At 40.8% G+C, this 15314-nt stretch overlaps 1 protein-coding gene across 10 annotated transcripts in view; it reads right to left on the reverse strand.

Moving 5' to 3' along the window:
- The window catches only part of USP49 (ubiquitin specific peptidase 49), an 80336-nt gene that overhangs the window by 29330 nt on the left and 35692 nt on the right, over positions 1 to 15314 (reverse strand). For 8 of the 10 annotated variants that reach the window (XM_070777963.1, XM_070777971.1, XM_070777966.1 and 5 more), the window contains one exon: positions 8418 to 8491. The exons of the other annotated variants lie outside the window; for them this stretch is intronic. The gene's annotated coding sequence lies outside the window, so the exon portion shown is untranslated. The remainder of the gene's footprint in view (positions 1 to 8417; positions 8492 to 15314) is intronic. 10 annotated transcript variants of the gene reach the window in all.

Below are 15314 nucleotides of genomic sequence, written 5' to 3' on the forward strand. Positions count from 1 at the left end.
TATCTCTTTCTGAAGAGAGGATGGCAGGTGCACACTATGCCAAACTCCACACAGCTGCAAATCATGGACCAGCCTGGGCAGCTGGTGGGGACCCGCTGGCTAGATGGTAATTATTGGTCAGGCATCTTCAGCTACAAAGGCTAAGGTGTAGCTCATTACATCTGTATTCTTCAACGGGTTATTTATCTCAGTGCTAAAGTGATGGTTAGCCTCGAGGCATGTTTACCCATCTGCTAAAAAATAAAAATAGAAAGAATCATACACAAAGGGAAAACATATAAAGGGCTTAATAAAATTTGTAATGAGTCCTATGAGATATCATCTCTTCTCAATCCTCTCTGTACCTTATTATAGAAAAGTCCCTTAAAATCTGAGAACGAAGTTAGATAAGCTCTAATAAAGTCTAAAAGTAGGAGTTGGTCTCTCTTTGCTTGCACCTGGAGTAGCCACTCTTCCTCCGCAGGGCCATGTGCTTCAGCAGAAGCTGACTTCAGCACTAGCTCCAGGGATGGGTCCTGTGAGGTCTCAGCCAGTTTGTGCACAGGCAATGGTCACAAGTCTAGCAGTGGGCATGTGGCCTAGCTTTGCCAATCAAACTGAAGGGGAAGGGCATAATCCACATGCAGGTAGAATAATTTTGTATTGAATCTTGGACATTTTGAATATTGTGAGATTCTGAGTCTTGCTTAAATCCTAAGGAAAATGTTAATATTTGCTTTAGTAAGTAATCAACCTGCTGGTTGGATTCAGATCACAAGTCCCAACTAACCCTTCTGTGAGGTATGGTTTAAATATCAGTTCTTCTATTGAGCCTGTGCTCCAGAGCATGGGAGCCGCAACTACCGAAGCCCACGTGTTCCAGAGCCTGTGCTCTGCAACAAGAGAAGAAGCAATAAGAAGCTTCTCACAGCAGTGAGAAGCCTCGCAGCAACAAAGACCCGGCACAGCCATAAATAAATAAATTAATTAAAAAATTTTAATTATAAATAAATAAATATCACTTCCTCGGTGAAAGCCTTTGCAGAAATATTAGGACTGTCTGGCATGAGTGCTAGCCAGTGGCCTAGGCCCTGGGCAGTTATTTATGGCATAATCAATTCTAATAGTTTTTGTGTGCTCTTCAGGACCAGATTCATGCAGCGTGCTGTTGAGGAGGGGACCCGGGAGTGCACAGATAACTCTGCAGACTTGGTTTCCTGAGCTCCTCCTCCTCCACTGTCTTCCCAGGTACCTTTCAGTTCCTTTCTGTCTTCCAGCCAGAAAGCCAAGGCCTTTGTTATCCTGTTCTCTCACATATTTTGAGGGCTAGGCAGCAGGAAGACAAAGAGAAAGAAAAAAAGTGAGAGGTCCTTTTTAGGACTATCACTTCTCTAACTGGAGGGAACTCAAGGAGATCGTGAAGGACAGGGAGGCCTGGCATGCTGCAGTTCACGGGGTCTCAAAGTGTCAGGCGCAACCTAGTGACCGAACACCACCAGCAACTGCAGGGGACGGTTCCCCTCCCTTAGGACTTTCAGGCAGCTGTGGGCCCTGCTGCCGTCACGCCAGCACCGACTCCACAAGACTGCCTGGCAGCTGGGGCTTGGGAGGAGGGAGGGAGGCTTTTTTAAGGAAGGAAGTTTCTACACCTCTTTCTCTGAGTGTTAGAAGTCTCCTTCCCCATCAAGTCAAGATTGGAGGGTTTCTCCTGGAGCTCTCTCTTTCCATGCCTGATTCCCACTTCCAGGTGTGGGCTGCACTCCACCCAGGCCAGGGAATATTCATAGCTGTACTTCAAATCCTGGTCTTTTCTAATCCACCTGCTACTATTGACTTCTCAGAGTCCTTAAATTGCTAGTCCATGAGTTCTATCCAGGATTTTAGCTGCATTCAGCAGGAGACACTAGGCAGAGGGTGCTTACTTCGTCTTATCCAGAAATGGAACTCTCCAGAGGCAAGTATTTTTAAATGCAGTAGTCAAATACGGTTATGTGTCTTATAAAAAATAGAAAATCCATAACTCCGTAGGTATCTTTTTTAGGGTGAGGAAGTAGGCTTTTAGGTTAAAAAAAAAAGTAATCTGGTTTACAGAAAAATATTAAGTTAACTCAACAGATGTTACCAGACTGAGGTAAAAATCATGCAGTGGTATACACATGTCATAAGTTTGAGAAATGCTGATCTACAGAAGTGACTCACTTTTTAGAGCTACTTATAAACACTTCTATTTTACTACATATGAATCTGCTTATATTATTTGTTTTATTAACTGACCTTGTGGTTGTGTCCTTCTGGCTATTATAGTCTATAGAATGCTGGGGAAGAACAAGCAAGGTCATTCAAAAGCAGAGACATTACTTTGCCAACAAAGGTCTGTCTAGTCAAGGCTATGGTTTTTCCTGTGGTCATGTATGGATGTGAGAGTTGGACTGCGAAGAAGGCTGAGCGCCAAAGAATAGATGCTTTTGAACTGTGGCGTTAGAGAAGACTCTTGAGTCCCTTGGACTGCAAGGAGATCCAACCAGTCCATTCTGAAGGAGATCAGCCCTGGGATTTCTTTGGAAGGAATGATGCTAAAGCTGAAACTCCAGTACTTTGGCCACCTCATGCGAAGAGTTGACTCAACGGAAAAGACTCTGATGCTGGGAGGGATTGGGGGTAGTAGGAGAAGGGGACGATAGAGGGTGAGATGGCTGGATGGCATCACCGACTCGATGGACATGAGTCTGAGTGAAATCCGGGAGTCGGTGATGGACAGGGAGGCCTGGCATGCTGCGATTCACGGGGTCGCAAAGAGTCGGACACGACTGATCGACTGAACTGAACTGAACTGAAACAAAGCTTTCCTCGGGAAGATGGGTCTGAGGGACTTCCAAAGGAAAGACAGTAGAAGGGAGTGTTACACACAGATCAGGCAGTAAATGAAGAAGGTATGGATTCAGAAGTTACCTTCTTCTTTTAGAAGGTTGCCAAGGGAGGTGGTGGAGGCCAGTGTCGGGTGTTGCTCCTGGCCTGGCTTTGGCCCACAGGCCTCTCAGCCTGGATCTTTGCATCTGAGCCTGCTTAGCCAATGCCACAGCAGACAGGATGTCTAGGCAATTCACGGGCATGATCAAGGATCCCCATGACAGATGATGGCAAGGAGCCATGCAATCTACCATAATTTCTTCATAGCTTGACTGTACATTAATTCAACCCCCCCTAACAAAGAGTATTCCAGAATATGAATGGATTCTCCGGAGACCGCAGTCTCTTTCAGTAGTGCTTCACTTGACAAGGTCCTGCTAAGTGTTACTAGAAAATCTACCCAGCTTCACCATTACTGTGACATCTGAGGCCGAAGAAAGTGATGAAACTGTTCAGATCCTCAAATCCTCAAATCTACATACAGTGAGAAGTACCTGGATGAAGCACCCCTCTGGGAAATACTCTCCCAGGTAAACTGAGAAGATAATGACGTCACAGAATAATTTCACAGCAATTATGAATAATGTCGCAGACATTAAATTATCAGCATTGGAGGTAAGAAGTAAGCCCTGGTATGGTGATGCTCTTTACTTTAGTGACAGCGATGCAGGAAAAATTAAGTGAAAGGGCAGATCAAATAAAAACTATAAGAGAAGAAAAGCAACAAAAAGAAGCAGAAGCAGCTGGAAAGCAATTATTTCATGGCATTCCTGATACAATTGAGAATTTCTTAACGTGGAAGGCCAAGTTTGATGCAGAACTCCTGAAAATTAAAAAGGTTAAAATAATCTTTAGAGATGACTTTTGGCCATTCAGATTTTGCATGTCAGCTTCTTTTTCCATTAATATTCTAATGGTATTCCCAGTCGTGTGCATTCGAAAATGGCTGAAGTTGTGAGTGATACAAGAGACATCCAAATGCTGAGGAGGAGCCTGACGGCCGCATTAGTTAACCTTGCAGTCATTATTAAGTGATTCCATCTAATGAGCCAAGTAGTCTCCTTCTGTATAAAAGTCTATTAAACAAATTATAGGGTCTTGGGAGCAACTCACTAGGGAATGAAAATCTCACACATATCTGAACATTTTTTCTTCAACAAATAAAAAACAATTAGAATAAATTTAACATCAGGTACTGAATTTTTTTTTAAGTTACACTTCTTGACAAAAGTGGTGCTAACTTTGAAAACAAGATAAGATTAAAACCACCACAATACCGGTGACTGGATAGGCCCACTTTTATTCTTATACTGGGGATCTAGATAAGATTTGAAAAATCCCAAACCGTTTGGTAACTTAAAAAAGAAAATTGCAAAATGTCAAGCAGCTCCCACTTTATTCTCGGTTCTTAGCTACTGAGAAACACCTGCTGCTGCTAAGTCGCTTCAGTCGTGTCCAATTCTGTGCGACCCCATAGACGGCAGCCCACCAGGCTCCCCTGTCCCTGGGATTCTCCAGGCAAGAACACTGGAGTGGGTTGCCATTTCCTTCTCCAAAGCATGAAAGTGAAAAGTGAAAGTGAAGCTGCTCAGTCGTGTCCGACCCTCAGCAACCCCATGGACTGCAGCCTTCCAGGCTCCTCGGTCCATGGGATTTTCCAGGCAAGAGTACTGGAGTGGGGTGCCATTGCCTTCTCCGTGAGAAACAGCAGTCGGTGTTGAAGATCCACCGTAGCTTCACTGCCATGAACTCAGACTGCCCTGAAGAGGGAGCTGTCACTACAGCAAAAGACTCAAAGGCTGGGATGGAAGCCCCATGAGGGTAGAGGGGTTTTTTGCTGTTGTTGTTCACTGACATTTCCAGCCCTAGAACAAGACTGGGACATCACAGATGCTCAATTAATACTGAAAAATAAAAGCCTGTCCAGGAAGGCCTTCTGGTCCTCCCAAAGTTGGGAACAACCAATAAAAGAACATTCTGAACCTGGGATTTATCAGTGGGGTCACTGGCAAGGTTGGATGGTGTGCCTTCTTAAAATCAAACCCTCCTTTCTCCTTTAAGTGCAGGTTTCCACAGATCCTGATAATCTTTATCATATTCTCTAGCACAATTATGAAAAAAGGACAGCATTTTCACTTTTCTAATCTGGGGGACACAGCTGCACTCAATTGGGATGTCATTAGAATCTGCATAGGTTGCTGTGTGGCAGGCACAGTCCGCCTAGTCACTAGAGAGAGCGCCATGACTTTCTTGCCTACACTGGGGTCACTGTAATGTGCTAATGTAGAAACAAACCTCAGTAATTATCATTATATATCTAGTGAGAAAAATGGTTGTATGTTACATTTTTACAAATCTTTTAAATGCCTGGAATAAGTAAGACAGCTGGATTTTGCTACTTCTTTTTTTGTTTCTTTCTGAGAAGAGGATATGTGTTTATTTATGTTTAAACTTTCTGTTTTATACTGGAGTACAGCCAATTAACAGTGTTGTAATGGTTTTAGGTACACAGCAAAGGGACTCAGCCACACACATACATGTATCCACTCTCCCCTAAACTCCCCTCCTGTGCAGGCTGCCACATAACATTGAGCAGAGTTCCCTGTGCTGCACAGTAGGTCCCTGTTGGCTGTCCATTTTAAATACAGCAGAGTATACATGTAGATCCCACACTCCCTATCTCCTCCCTCCATTCTTTGTACATCATGTTGTCTTTGGAAAACTCCACTGCATACTCATGTGCAAGTATGTTTTAATACTGTTATGAAAACAGCTTTGACTCCCAAAAGTTTCAAGGGCTCGGCCACCCTTTAAGACACTGTGGTAAAGAGTATCTAAGTGTGGTAAAGAGTACACTGAGAGCCGTAACTGTTATGAACATTCAGAAGGGATTCTCAAACAAGGAGAGAGAGTTCAAAAAGATGGAGAGGGGAAAACATCACTGCTTATAGCCACACTTTACAGGAAAGCCGAAATATTTCATCAGTGTGCTTGTGTTACTTTAAATGTTGCTTTCTCTTTGTACTTTACCATATTTCAACAGGAAATGAAATTGCTATCTGAAGAAAAGAAAAGCCAGTATTTCTCTCTGACAAGACAAAACAGAACAAAAACCAAAAACCACGGACTCTAACTCCTTCCAGTTCCTATATAAATGTCGACTGCTCATGTACATTTACTTTTTAGATCATCACTTATAATTGACACTCTTATAAGACCCATATCGCCTTTTCTCCTGCCTTTTCTTCTCTTCAACAACTTCCTGCTCACTGTCAGTCAAATGTTATTTAACAGGACAAAAGAACAATTTCTAATTACCAATCAGTTACAAACTGCTGCACAGTTCAGTCTTTCTGTCTGCATGTTTCCATGATCAGCAATTAAATAGTAATCTACAAATCAACTCACTTCTTAACATGTACTGTTCCTTAGCTAGAGTCAGGTGATTTCTATCTACTACAAACAATTCATAAAGAAGTAAAACAGTTGTATTCATTTAAGTATGGTCAAGAAAAAAGTAATTATTTATGAACCTCACATCATCTCACACCATTATTTTTCCCAAACTTAAGAAGAAGCATGATTTTAAATTTTCTTTCCCAAAAGCAAGCAGAAACAGATTGGTTATGGTGACTTTTTCAGGTGATATTTGACTTTATTACCTTACTTAAATCCCTGTGCACCTTAGCAAATCTTCTAAGTTGATCAAAAACTAGGCCAGCACCCCACTGGTCAACAGCACAGGCTCCAGAGCGGAGGACCTGGGTTTGAATCCTGAAGCTGCCACTTGCGATGTGACTTTGAGCAAGTTCATCTATGCCTCATTTTTCTCAGCTTTTAAAATGACGATAATAACAGCATCTGCCTCGTAAGTGGAAGACAGGATTAAATTCACTAATGAATAAATGAGCAAAGCACTTAAAATGGTGGCTAACAGAATAAATACTCAGTGAATGTCAATCTCCGTTTTTATATATTTGTCTTCTAAAATAAGTCACAGCAGAAAAAAATTGTCCATTATCATCTAATAGAGCCCTGGAACAATACAAAAGGGAAATATTAAAAAGATGACTGTTTTAGTGTCCTTCTCTCTTAAAATAAGTAGCTGCCTGTATCACCCAAGGAAGTGCTGACTAGCCATGGAAAAGATACCAGACATTTTCAAAACTATTGTGATTCTGTGAAACAAGAAGAAAACTCAAGAAGACTTGTCCTTCAAAATAGATTAAAGGAATCTTAACAGAAAATGTAACACAGCTATCTAGAAACAAGAGAACTGTGCATCCTTTTTGACAGAGATACTTTTATGGACAAGATAAAACTATCACAGCCCGAAGATGCTTGTTAATTCATACATACCTGTAAGCAATATTTACACCATATGATATGTAGTAAGAGATGAGGGTGTATAACTATTCTCACACATAGTCTTGTAGCATACTCTGAGAGAAATGAAGCTTGAAGCCAAAAAAGAAAACATTCATGAAAAAATTAAAAAATCCTTGACATCAGGGTTGACTTTATCCAAGAAGGCTTACCTCTTGCAGTGTATCACAAGATTCATCTATGGAAGGCTGGTACATAAAAATGCTAACTGGGATACATAAGAAAACTATAGCTAACATTTACTGAACACTCACTATGTTTTGGACATTATTCCAAGTTTTTTTAATATAGATTAATATATAATATATAAGATTATATATAAAATATATACGATTAATTATATAATTAATTTTCAACATTGCTATGAGATAGGCATTTTATTGTTCCCACTTATACCCAAGGAACTGAGGCAAAGAGAAATTAACCTGCCCAAATGTCAAGCTAATAATGGCTAGTCAAAAACAGTCTGGCTCCTAAGCCCAAGTTTTTAACCAGCAGGCAAAGAAAAAGACATATTATGCACTTACATATATGGGACGGGGTTGCGGGGGTGGCTAAGATTCTAACAGAACGTTTTTGTTATTTGTAATGTTTGAATTATTGACAATAAGCATGTATGGACTTTATAATTTAAATTTTTTATATCATAAACTTATTAACACCTTTTTATCAGGTTTTCCATAGAATTCTATTTGATTACCACCTGACACAAAATCTGCACTTGGCTAAAGAACAGGAGCTCCAGGTGAGCCTACCAGCACAGCAGCTGGCAGTGTTTGGAGAGCGAGAACGGGTTGCTAACACTCTTGACAGGTCATGACAGATACGGTCTCTATCCAACCAACAGTAAGCTTCAAGACTTACCCAAGAACTGTTTTACTATGGGGGCTGGTCTCCAGGTCCTGTGTTTATTTTCAAATATAGCCATGTCTCCTCTTAAGTTAATTCATAGCATTTAAAAAGTCACAAGGGTAAGAAGAAAGAAGGCGATGAAAGTTCAGAATGGTGATAAGACAAAGACAGTGGCTGAGCGCTCACTCTAACAGGATACCACTCTCGGCCACCTGCTGAAGCCTAGTATTATTACATAATACTATTGTGAATAGTTTCCATAAACAACTCTTTATTACAATTTTATTTCTTACCCATTAAACAAGTTTTTCCCATCTTCTTCCATATTACTCCACAGTCATTGGTTAGGTTTCCTCGTCTCTATTACCTACAGGGGGGGAAAATCTGTAAGGTCAGGCTGCTATATAGCAAGAGAAAAACAATTTCATGAATTTTATTTATAAATTCAAAAAACAGGATCAGTATATTACAATGCAGTTTAGTGAACTCCCCACAAGTCCTCTAAATTGAGGTAAAAGAGTGAGGATAAAAAGCTGTAATTTTTTTTTCAGCTAAGAGCAATCAAACATTAAGTCATTTATGAACAGACTGATGGAACTGTGAAAGGTTTACTTCCTGAAAAGATGCACTTCTGTGTTTATTTTAGGTTTTAAAGATTACACACTGCCTTGACATAGCTTGAAACTGTCAGAAAAATCAAAACAAATTTATGGCAACAAAAATAATTGTGTTTCAAAAGCCCAAATTCTTTTTGTGTAAGTGAAACATGTGATGATGCAAGATGCCAAGTGGTGACATCTTTGTGTTAGGTGGGTTCATGACTCTTAGGCATGCAGCATACATTCTATGCACAAGAACACTGTATTAGTCTAAGCTATCTAGAATTTGGACACATTATGTGCACAATCATTTTTTAGGTTTCTGACACTGTATTCAGGAGGCAGGATTCAATAAGCTTGAGATTAATACACTGTCTGCCACCATGTAACAAGATGAAAAGTTAAGACTTTGCTAACACAAGAACTCCTCTTAGAAGACACTCTTTGTGAAAATATGTTCCCTCAATAGGGTCTCCCACCACTCAGGTCCAGTCCCCTTGGGATGGATGGTTCCCTGCAGAATGGCTGTCAAGATCCAGAATGCTGGTCAAGAAAGGGGACCTGCTTTACATTAGATGAGGAGAACTTGTTTTTAATCTCTGAAAGGAACAGAGAGGAGGATGATGAGAGGAACAGGAAGAGAAGAAAGGAATAGTATAGCAGAGTGAAGCTGGGGCTGAAGGGGAGGTGAAGTTCTCCAGTCAAGGGAGGTCTGGAACATTTCCAGAACAAGAATGCCTTAAAGGGAAGTTGCATGAATGCAATATAGGGCTCACCCACCTGTTTTTCCTCCTTTCTTCAGTTAGGTGTACTAAAAACACAAATGTCCTGTATGAACAGGGCCTTCCTGAGAATCAGAATCCTTTCTGAGGACATCATGCTGCATATCAGAGGCACAAGGCAAGAAAAACAGGGGCCCAGGAGGCAGAAGCAATTGCATGATGGTAAAATCCAGGAAATGCGCAAATATTTTTAGGGAGAGAAGAGCTTACAACTTGCACACATTCTTGGTTAGGGGTTTGAGGCAACCTTATTCAGGAAGCTAAGCTGACATTGTATGGATGGGTGTTTTACAACTATATGCTTTCCCCTGTTACTTTAGCTGGGGGGAGGGGCACACTGTGCCACTTGTGGGATCTTAGTTTCCCAACCAGAGACTGAACCCACACCCTTGGCGGTGAAAGCATAGGATCCTAACCACTGGACCACCAGGGAATTCCTCATAAAATTTCCCTCTTTTCTGTCCAAATTTTCAACCCTACTTTTAATATAGAAACAGCAAATGATTAAAAGTTAACTTAATTAATTTTAAATCCAAGTTATTTGAATTAATTCTGGATGTAACCAAAAGCTGGCCAAAACAATCAGTTCTATACTGAGCACCCAGTATACATAACTACACAGAGGCTAAGCTTAAAAGACCTATGAAATAGCTATTAATTTGTCGAGCAGTGACTTCAATACTCATGATGGTGATCTTGAAAACTGGAAAATTATAATGGGTCAGCTTAATTCTGCAAACTATTAATAAGACTGCTGCTGCTGCTAAGTTGCTTTAGTCGTGTCCGACTCTGTGCGACCCCAGAGATGGCACCCACCAGGCTCCCCCATCCCTGGGATTCTCCAGGCAAGAACACTGGAGTGGCTTGCCATTTCCTTCTCCAATGCATGAAAGTGAAAAGTGAAAGTGAAGTCTCCCAGGTTGTCTACTTGAAAGTTACACAGTCGTGTCTGACTCCTAGCGACCCCATGGACTGCAGTCTACCAGGCTCCTCCATCCATGGGATTTTCCAGGCAAGAGTACTGGAGTGGGGTGCCATTGCCTTCTCCAATTAATAAGACTACCCTCATTCAAATATTTTCCATCTAGGTCCCATTTATATTGTTTATACTACTGTAATATAGTTTTGAATGGGGGGTGGTGGAAATTCAGATATATAGAACAAATCACTGTAATAGGACCAAACTAAAAATGTAGAAGACATCCCTTTAAATAGTTATTAGTGATAAAGTCCCAAACAAGCAAATTCCAACTGTACCTATTATAAGTGAAACTTGCTGAACTCTCAGGCTTTGTGGCACGTGCAAGGCAATAAGAGTATAGGACGTAGAGTAACAGAGCCCAGTTATCATCATGGTGGCCATGCCAGACCTCACGCAAGCAACCTAATTTCTCTAAGCCTGTTTCCTCATCTATGTCAGAGCACTGGCGTAAGGATTAAACAAAAATGCAGGTAAAATCCTAGTAAGCTGCCTGGCGCATTGTTGTCATTTAGTCGCTAAGTCGAGTCCGACTCTTTGCGACCCCATGGACTGCAGTCTACCAGGCTCCTCTGTCCATGGGATTCTCCAGGCAAGAATACCGGAGTGGGTTGCCATTTCCTTCTTCAGGGGATCCTCCCAACCCAGAGATCTGAACCCACATCTCCTGCATTGACAGACGGATTCTTTACCACTGCGCCACCTGGGAAGCCCAGCCTACCACAGAGCTGATGATTAACAAAAGTTTAGTTTCCTTCCTTTATCTTGCTACATTTACAGTAATTTTCAGGGGTTGAGGAGAAAATTCTTTCTTGAGAACTTTACTCAATTTACTTTTATCCTGCCAAACAATAAAAACCCAAGTGAGCTTTTTGACCAACCCAATATTAACTCAGTCAGTCCTCACAGTAAATGTGAGGTAGGTATTATCTTTATTCCCATTTCACAGACATTGAAACCGAGATTCAGAACTTCCTTGGTGGTCCAGTGGTTAAGAATCTGCCTGCCAGTGCAGAGGGCATGGGTTCAATCCCTGGTCTGGGAAGATTCCATATGCCATGGGGCCACTAAGCCTGTGCACCACAACTACTGAGCCTGTGCCTGAGCCCCCAGGAACTGCAACTACTAAGCCCATGTGCCGCAACTACTGAAGCCTGCAAGCCCTAGAGCCCATGCTCTGCAACAAAAGAAGCCACGGCAAGAAGCCTGTGTGCTGCAACTAGAGAAAGCCCATGCACAGCAATGAAGACCCAGCATAACCAAAAATAAATAAATAAATAATAGAAATACAATGAAAAAATTTTTAAAGAAAGAAACCGAGATACAAATTAGTTCAACAGTTTAAAAAGTGGCAGAGCTAGGATTCAAACCCAGGTTTCTACTCTTAAGAAATACTGGCTACCAGGGACTGACATCAAGGTGGCAGCAGCAAGGTGCTTTCCTTAAGAGCTCTCTAGGGACAGCGGAGCCTGGTGGGCTGCTGTCTATGGGGTCGCACAGAGTCGGACACGACTGAAGAGACTTAGCAGCAGCAGCAGTATTAATGTAGGGAATGTTCTGATGGTTTACCAAGTAGAACAGATCTATATTTTAGTTATTAAATTAAAGTTATCTAAACTGTATATAATTTATACATCATTAAAATACAGTTTTACATTTTATTACATATTTCATAGTTTTATATTTATTAACCTATGTTGTCTCTTGCCTGTAACTGTCCTCCCCTGCAAGCTCCTGGAAGACAGCAGCAGCATCTTATTTTACTAATTGTGAACATCAGTGGTGTCCTAGTGCTCACTAGGTGCTCAATAAATGCTGATGAAACAATTAGGAGACTGGTTATTAAACTGAGAAAAAATGTTCATCTGCTATTTCCATGGTGGCTTATTTCCCACCACCCACTCACTCCTTATCTGTAAGACTTTGCTGGATTTAAGTGTTTTCCTGGTCTATTCCATTTTTGGTCTATTCCAACTTATGAGCTCATGTAGCAAAATGTCTTATGACAAAAAGTCTCAAGCATACAATTAATCAGAAGACTCATGCATGAATGCAAGCATGTAACATATTGTTATGGTTTTCAAATGCTTCCACTCACGTGTCTGAGATGCCTCAAGACAACCCTGAGAGTACAAAGAAGGTATGATAATCCAGAAAGCTACATCAATGCTGACTGCTTTGGAATGAAAACGTATTCTCATGTCTGAGCCACAGAACCAATGGCTCAGAACCTGAGTTCAATGTTTTCTCTGTAATTGGGTAAAAAGTCTATGAATGATATATATTTTTAAGTCATAATGTCATAAATACATTTTAAATCATGAATGTTCAGTCACATCCAATTATAAAGAGAGGCCAAAAGGCTTGAAGATACAAAGGCAGAGGAAACTCACATAACTAGGTAAGGAAAAGTTTTACATGCACCTACAACTAAATAAAGAGACCTCATATAAAATTTAAGAACAACACAGTACTTTTTTTTAAGATTTTTTTAAAATGTGGACCATTTTCAAAGTCCCTATTCAATTTGTTAAAGCACTGTTTCCGTTCTTTGTTTTGGTCCACTGGCCACAAGGCATGTGGGATCCTAGAACCCCGACCATAGATGGAACCTGCACCCCTGGCATTGGAAAGCAAAGTCCCATCACTGGACCACCAGGGAAGTCTTGGCAATACCTTTTTAACATTAATAAAGTATTCATACTTTCAATTAAAATTTCACATGGTATTCACCACTGCAAATTTTATCATTTTCCCATGGATACATTTTTGTGTTAGAATAAAACATTTCATGGTGTTTTACCCTTCTTAAATAAAAACAATTTGGGATCAATACAATGTACAAGAAATCCAGAGTCTCAGACTGAAAGATAAGCAAGCCCCACATTAAAATTTTTCTTCCCTAAATGCCTGTGTGGTGGTTAGAATCAAAAAAGTTTTAGAAATCCACCTGCCTTATTGATTGATATCCGTATCTGATAAGATACTAAATGGGTCTGTTAATTTATAATGGGAATAAGAACATGGGAGAGTGAGAAAGCCTTAGATTTAGAATCAGAAGACTTGGGGTTAAGCCTCATGTTATCCACTTATTAGCAATGTGAGCTTGGGCAACTCGCGAATGCCTTGGGCCCCCATGTCCGCACTTGTTAATGGCTATAATATCAGCTCTGCTCCTTTGACTGCTGTGAAGATCCAATAGGAAACTGCGTGTGCAAGCGCACTGCAAACTGATGAGAGCTGCCCGTGGTGGGCTTCTCTTCCCCTCCCACCAAGGAAAGCAGAGGCTCTAGATCACTACTCTGGTGAGAGGAGGCACAGACATTCAAATGTTCCAGGGACTTGGGGGCATGCTAGGATAAGAGAGTTTGGTCACTCATGCAGAGCTCAAGAATTTTAAAATGTATTTGGTATCTGGGTCTTCATTTTAGTTAAATGACATGCTGGTCTTAATTAACTGTTTAATAAGAAATAAAGAACATACAACCTTAGCCAGATTGGGAAATCCTTTTCACCAAAAAATAAAATGACCTAAAATCAACAGCATAATATGCATCTTCAATTATGTAAGATACATATATGCCAACAAAAGCAATACCAAATCCCACGTAGTTTGTAGAGCAGCAGCGCCAGCCACAAAAGACACCTTACGGAGTTGCTATTTCATCACTGTGCTTAAATATAATCCTGGTTTTTTATAATCCCCACATAGGACAGATATTATTAATTGGTAGAGTTCAGACAGCCAGCATTCATAGAAGCCATTTTTAAAGCATTAGTTTGGTCATTACCAAGCACATTTTATAAATACTATACAATTTTGTCAGCATTGAACAGCACTGTAAAATGGGAAGAGAACACTTATAAAAATCATACTTTTACTAGATACCATGCTGTGTGTGTGCGTTGGGGGGATCACATTATTTGCTTAGTTAATTCTCACAATGAGGTAGGTGTCAGTGGCATTTTACAGATGAGAAATGGATACTCAAATTGGTGATCAGATGACTAGTCCAATATCTTATAGCAAGAAAAGAGCAGCGCTTCGCAGGGAAGCTCAGTTGTTAAAGAATTTGCCTGCAATGCAGGAGTCCCCGGGAGAAGGGATAGGCTAGCCACTTCAGTATTCTTGGGCTTCCCTGGTGGCTCAGACGGTAAAAAATCCGCCTACAATGCAGGAGACCTGGGTTCGATCCCTGAGTTGGGAAAACCCCCTGGAGGAGGGCATGGCAACCCACTCCAGTATTCTTGTCTGGAGAATTCCCATGGACACCCTGAGGAGCCTGGCGGGCTATAGTCCATGGGGTCGCAAAGAGTCAGACATGACTAAGCTACTAAGCACAGGCCCGATATAATTGCTTAAAGTTGCCAGTAATCCCACATGAGTGGCAAAGAACAGGAGGTTTAGGTGAAATTTTGCACCATGGTAAAACTTGGTTGGCAGATACCAATATTCTAAGGCACTTCACATGGCTTGTTCAAGGAGTTACTGAGCTGTAAATCTGCACTCCTTCTGTAGAAATGGTATCTAATTTTAAAATTTAAACATAAAGACCTGTCACTACAGCTAGCTGTTTTCAGAGAAAATACTGCAAAGGAAACATTAATTCACTAAGTAGAGTCAATAACTGTTTTATAAAGAAGCTATCTCTTAGTGATCACATCTAAACAAGTGCCAAAAGTTACTTGTGTCTTACAGATATGAAATATTTTTAGAAGAATTTTGAAATATCATATTAAAAAAATACTCTGTATAATCAAAGCTCTTCTTTTAAAAGTTTCAGTTCAATTCAGTCACACAGTCATGTCCAACTCTGCGACCCCATGGAC

Source organism: Bos indicus, chromosome 23 (genome assembly GCF_029378745.1).
Source record: "Bos indicus isolate NIAB-ARS_2022 breed Sahiwal x Tharparkar chromosome 23, NIAB-ARS_B.indTharparkar_mat_pri_1.0, whole genome shotgun sequence".
NCBI lineage: Eukaryota > Metazoa > Chordata > Mammalia > Artiodactyla > Bovidae > Bos > Bos indicus.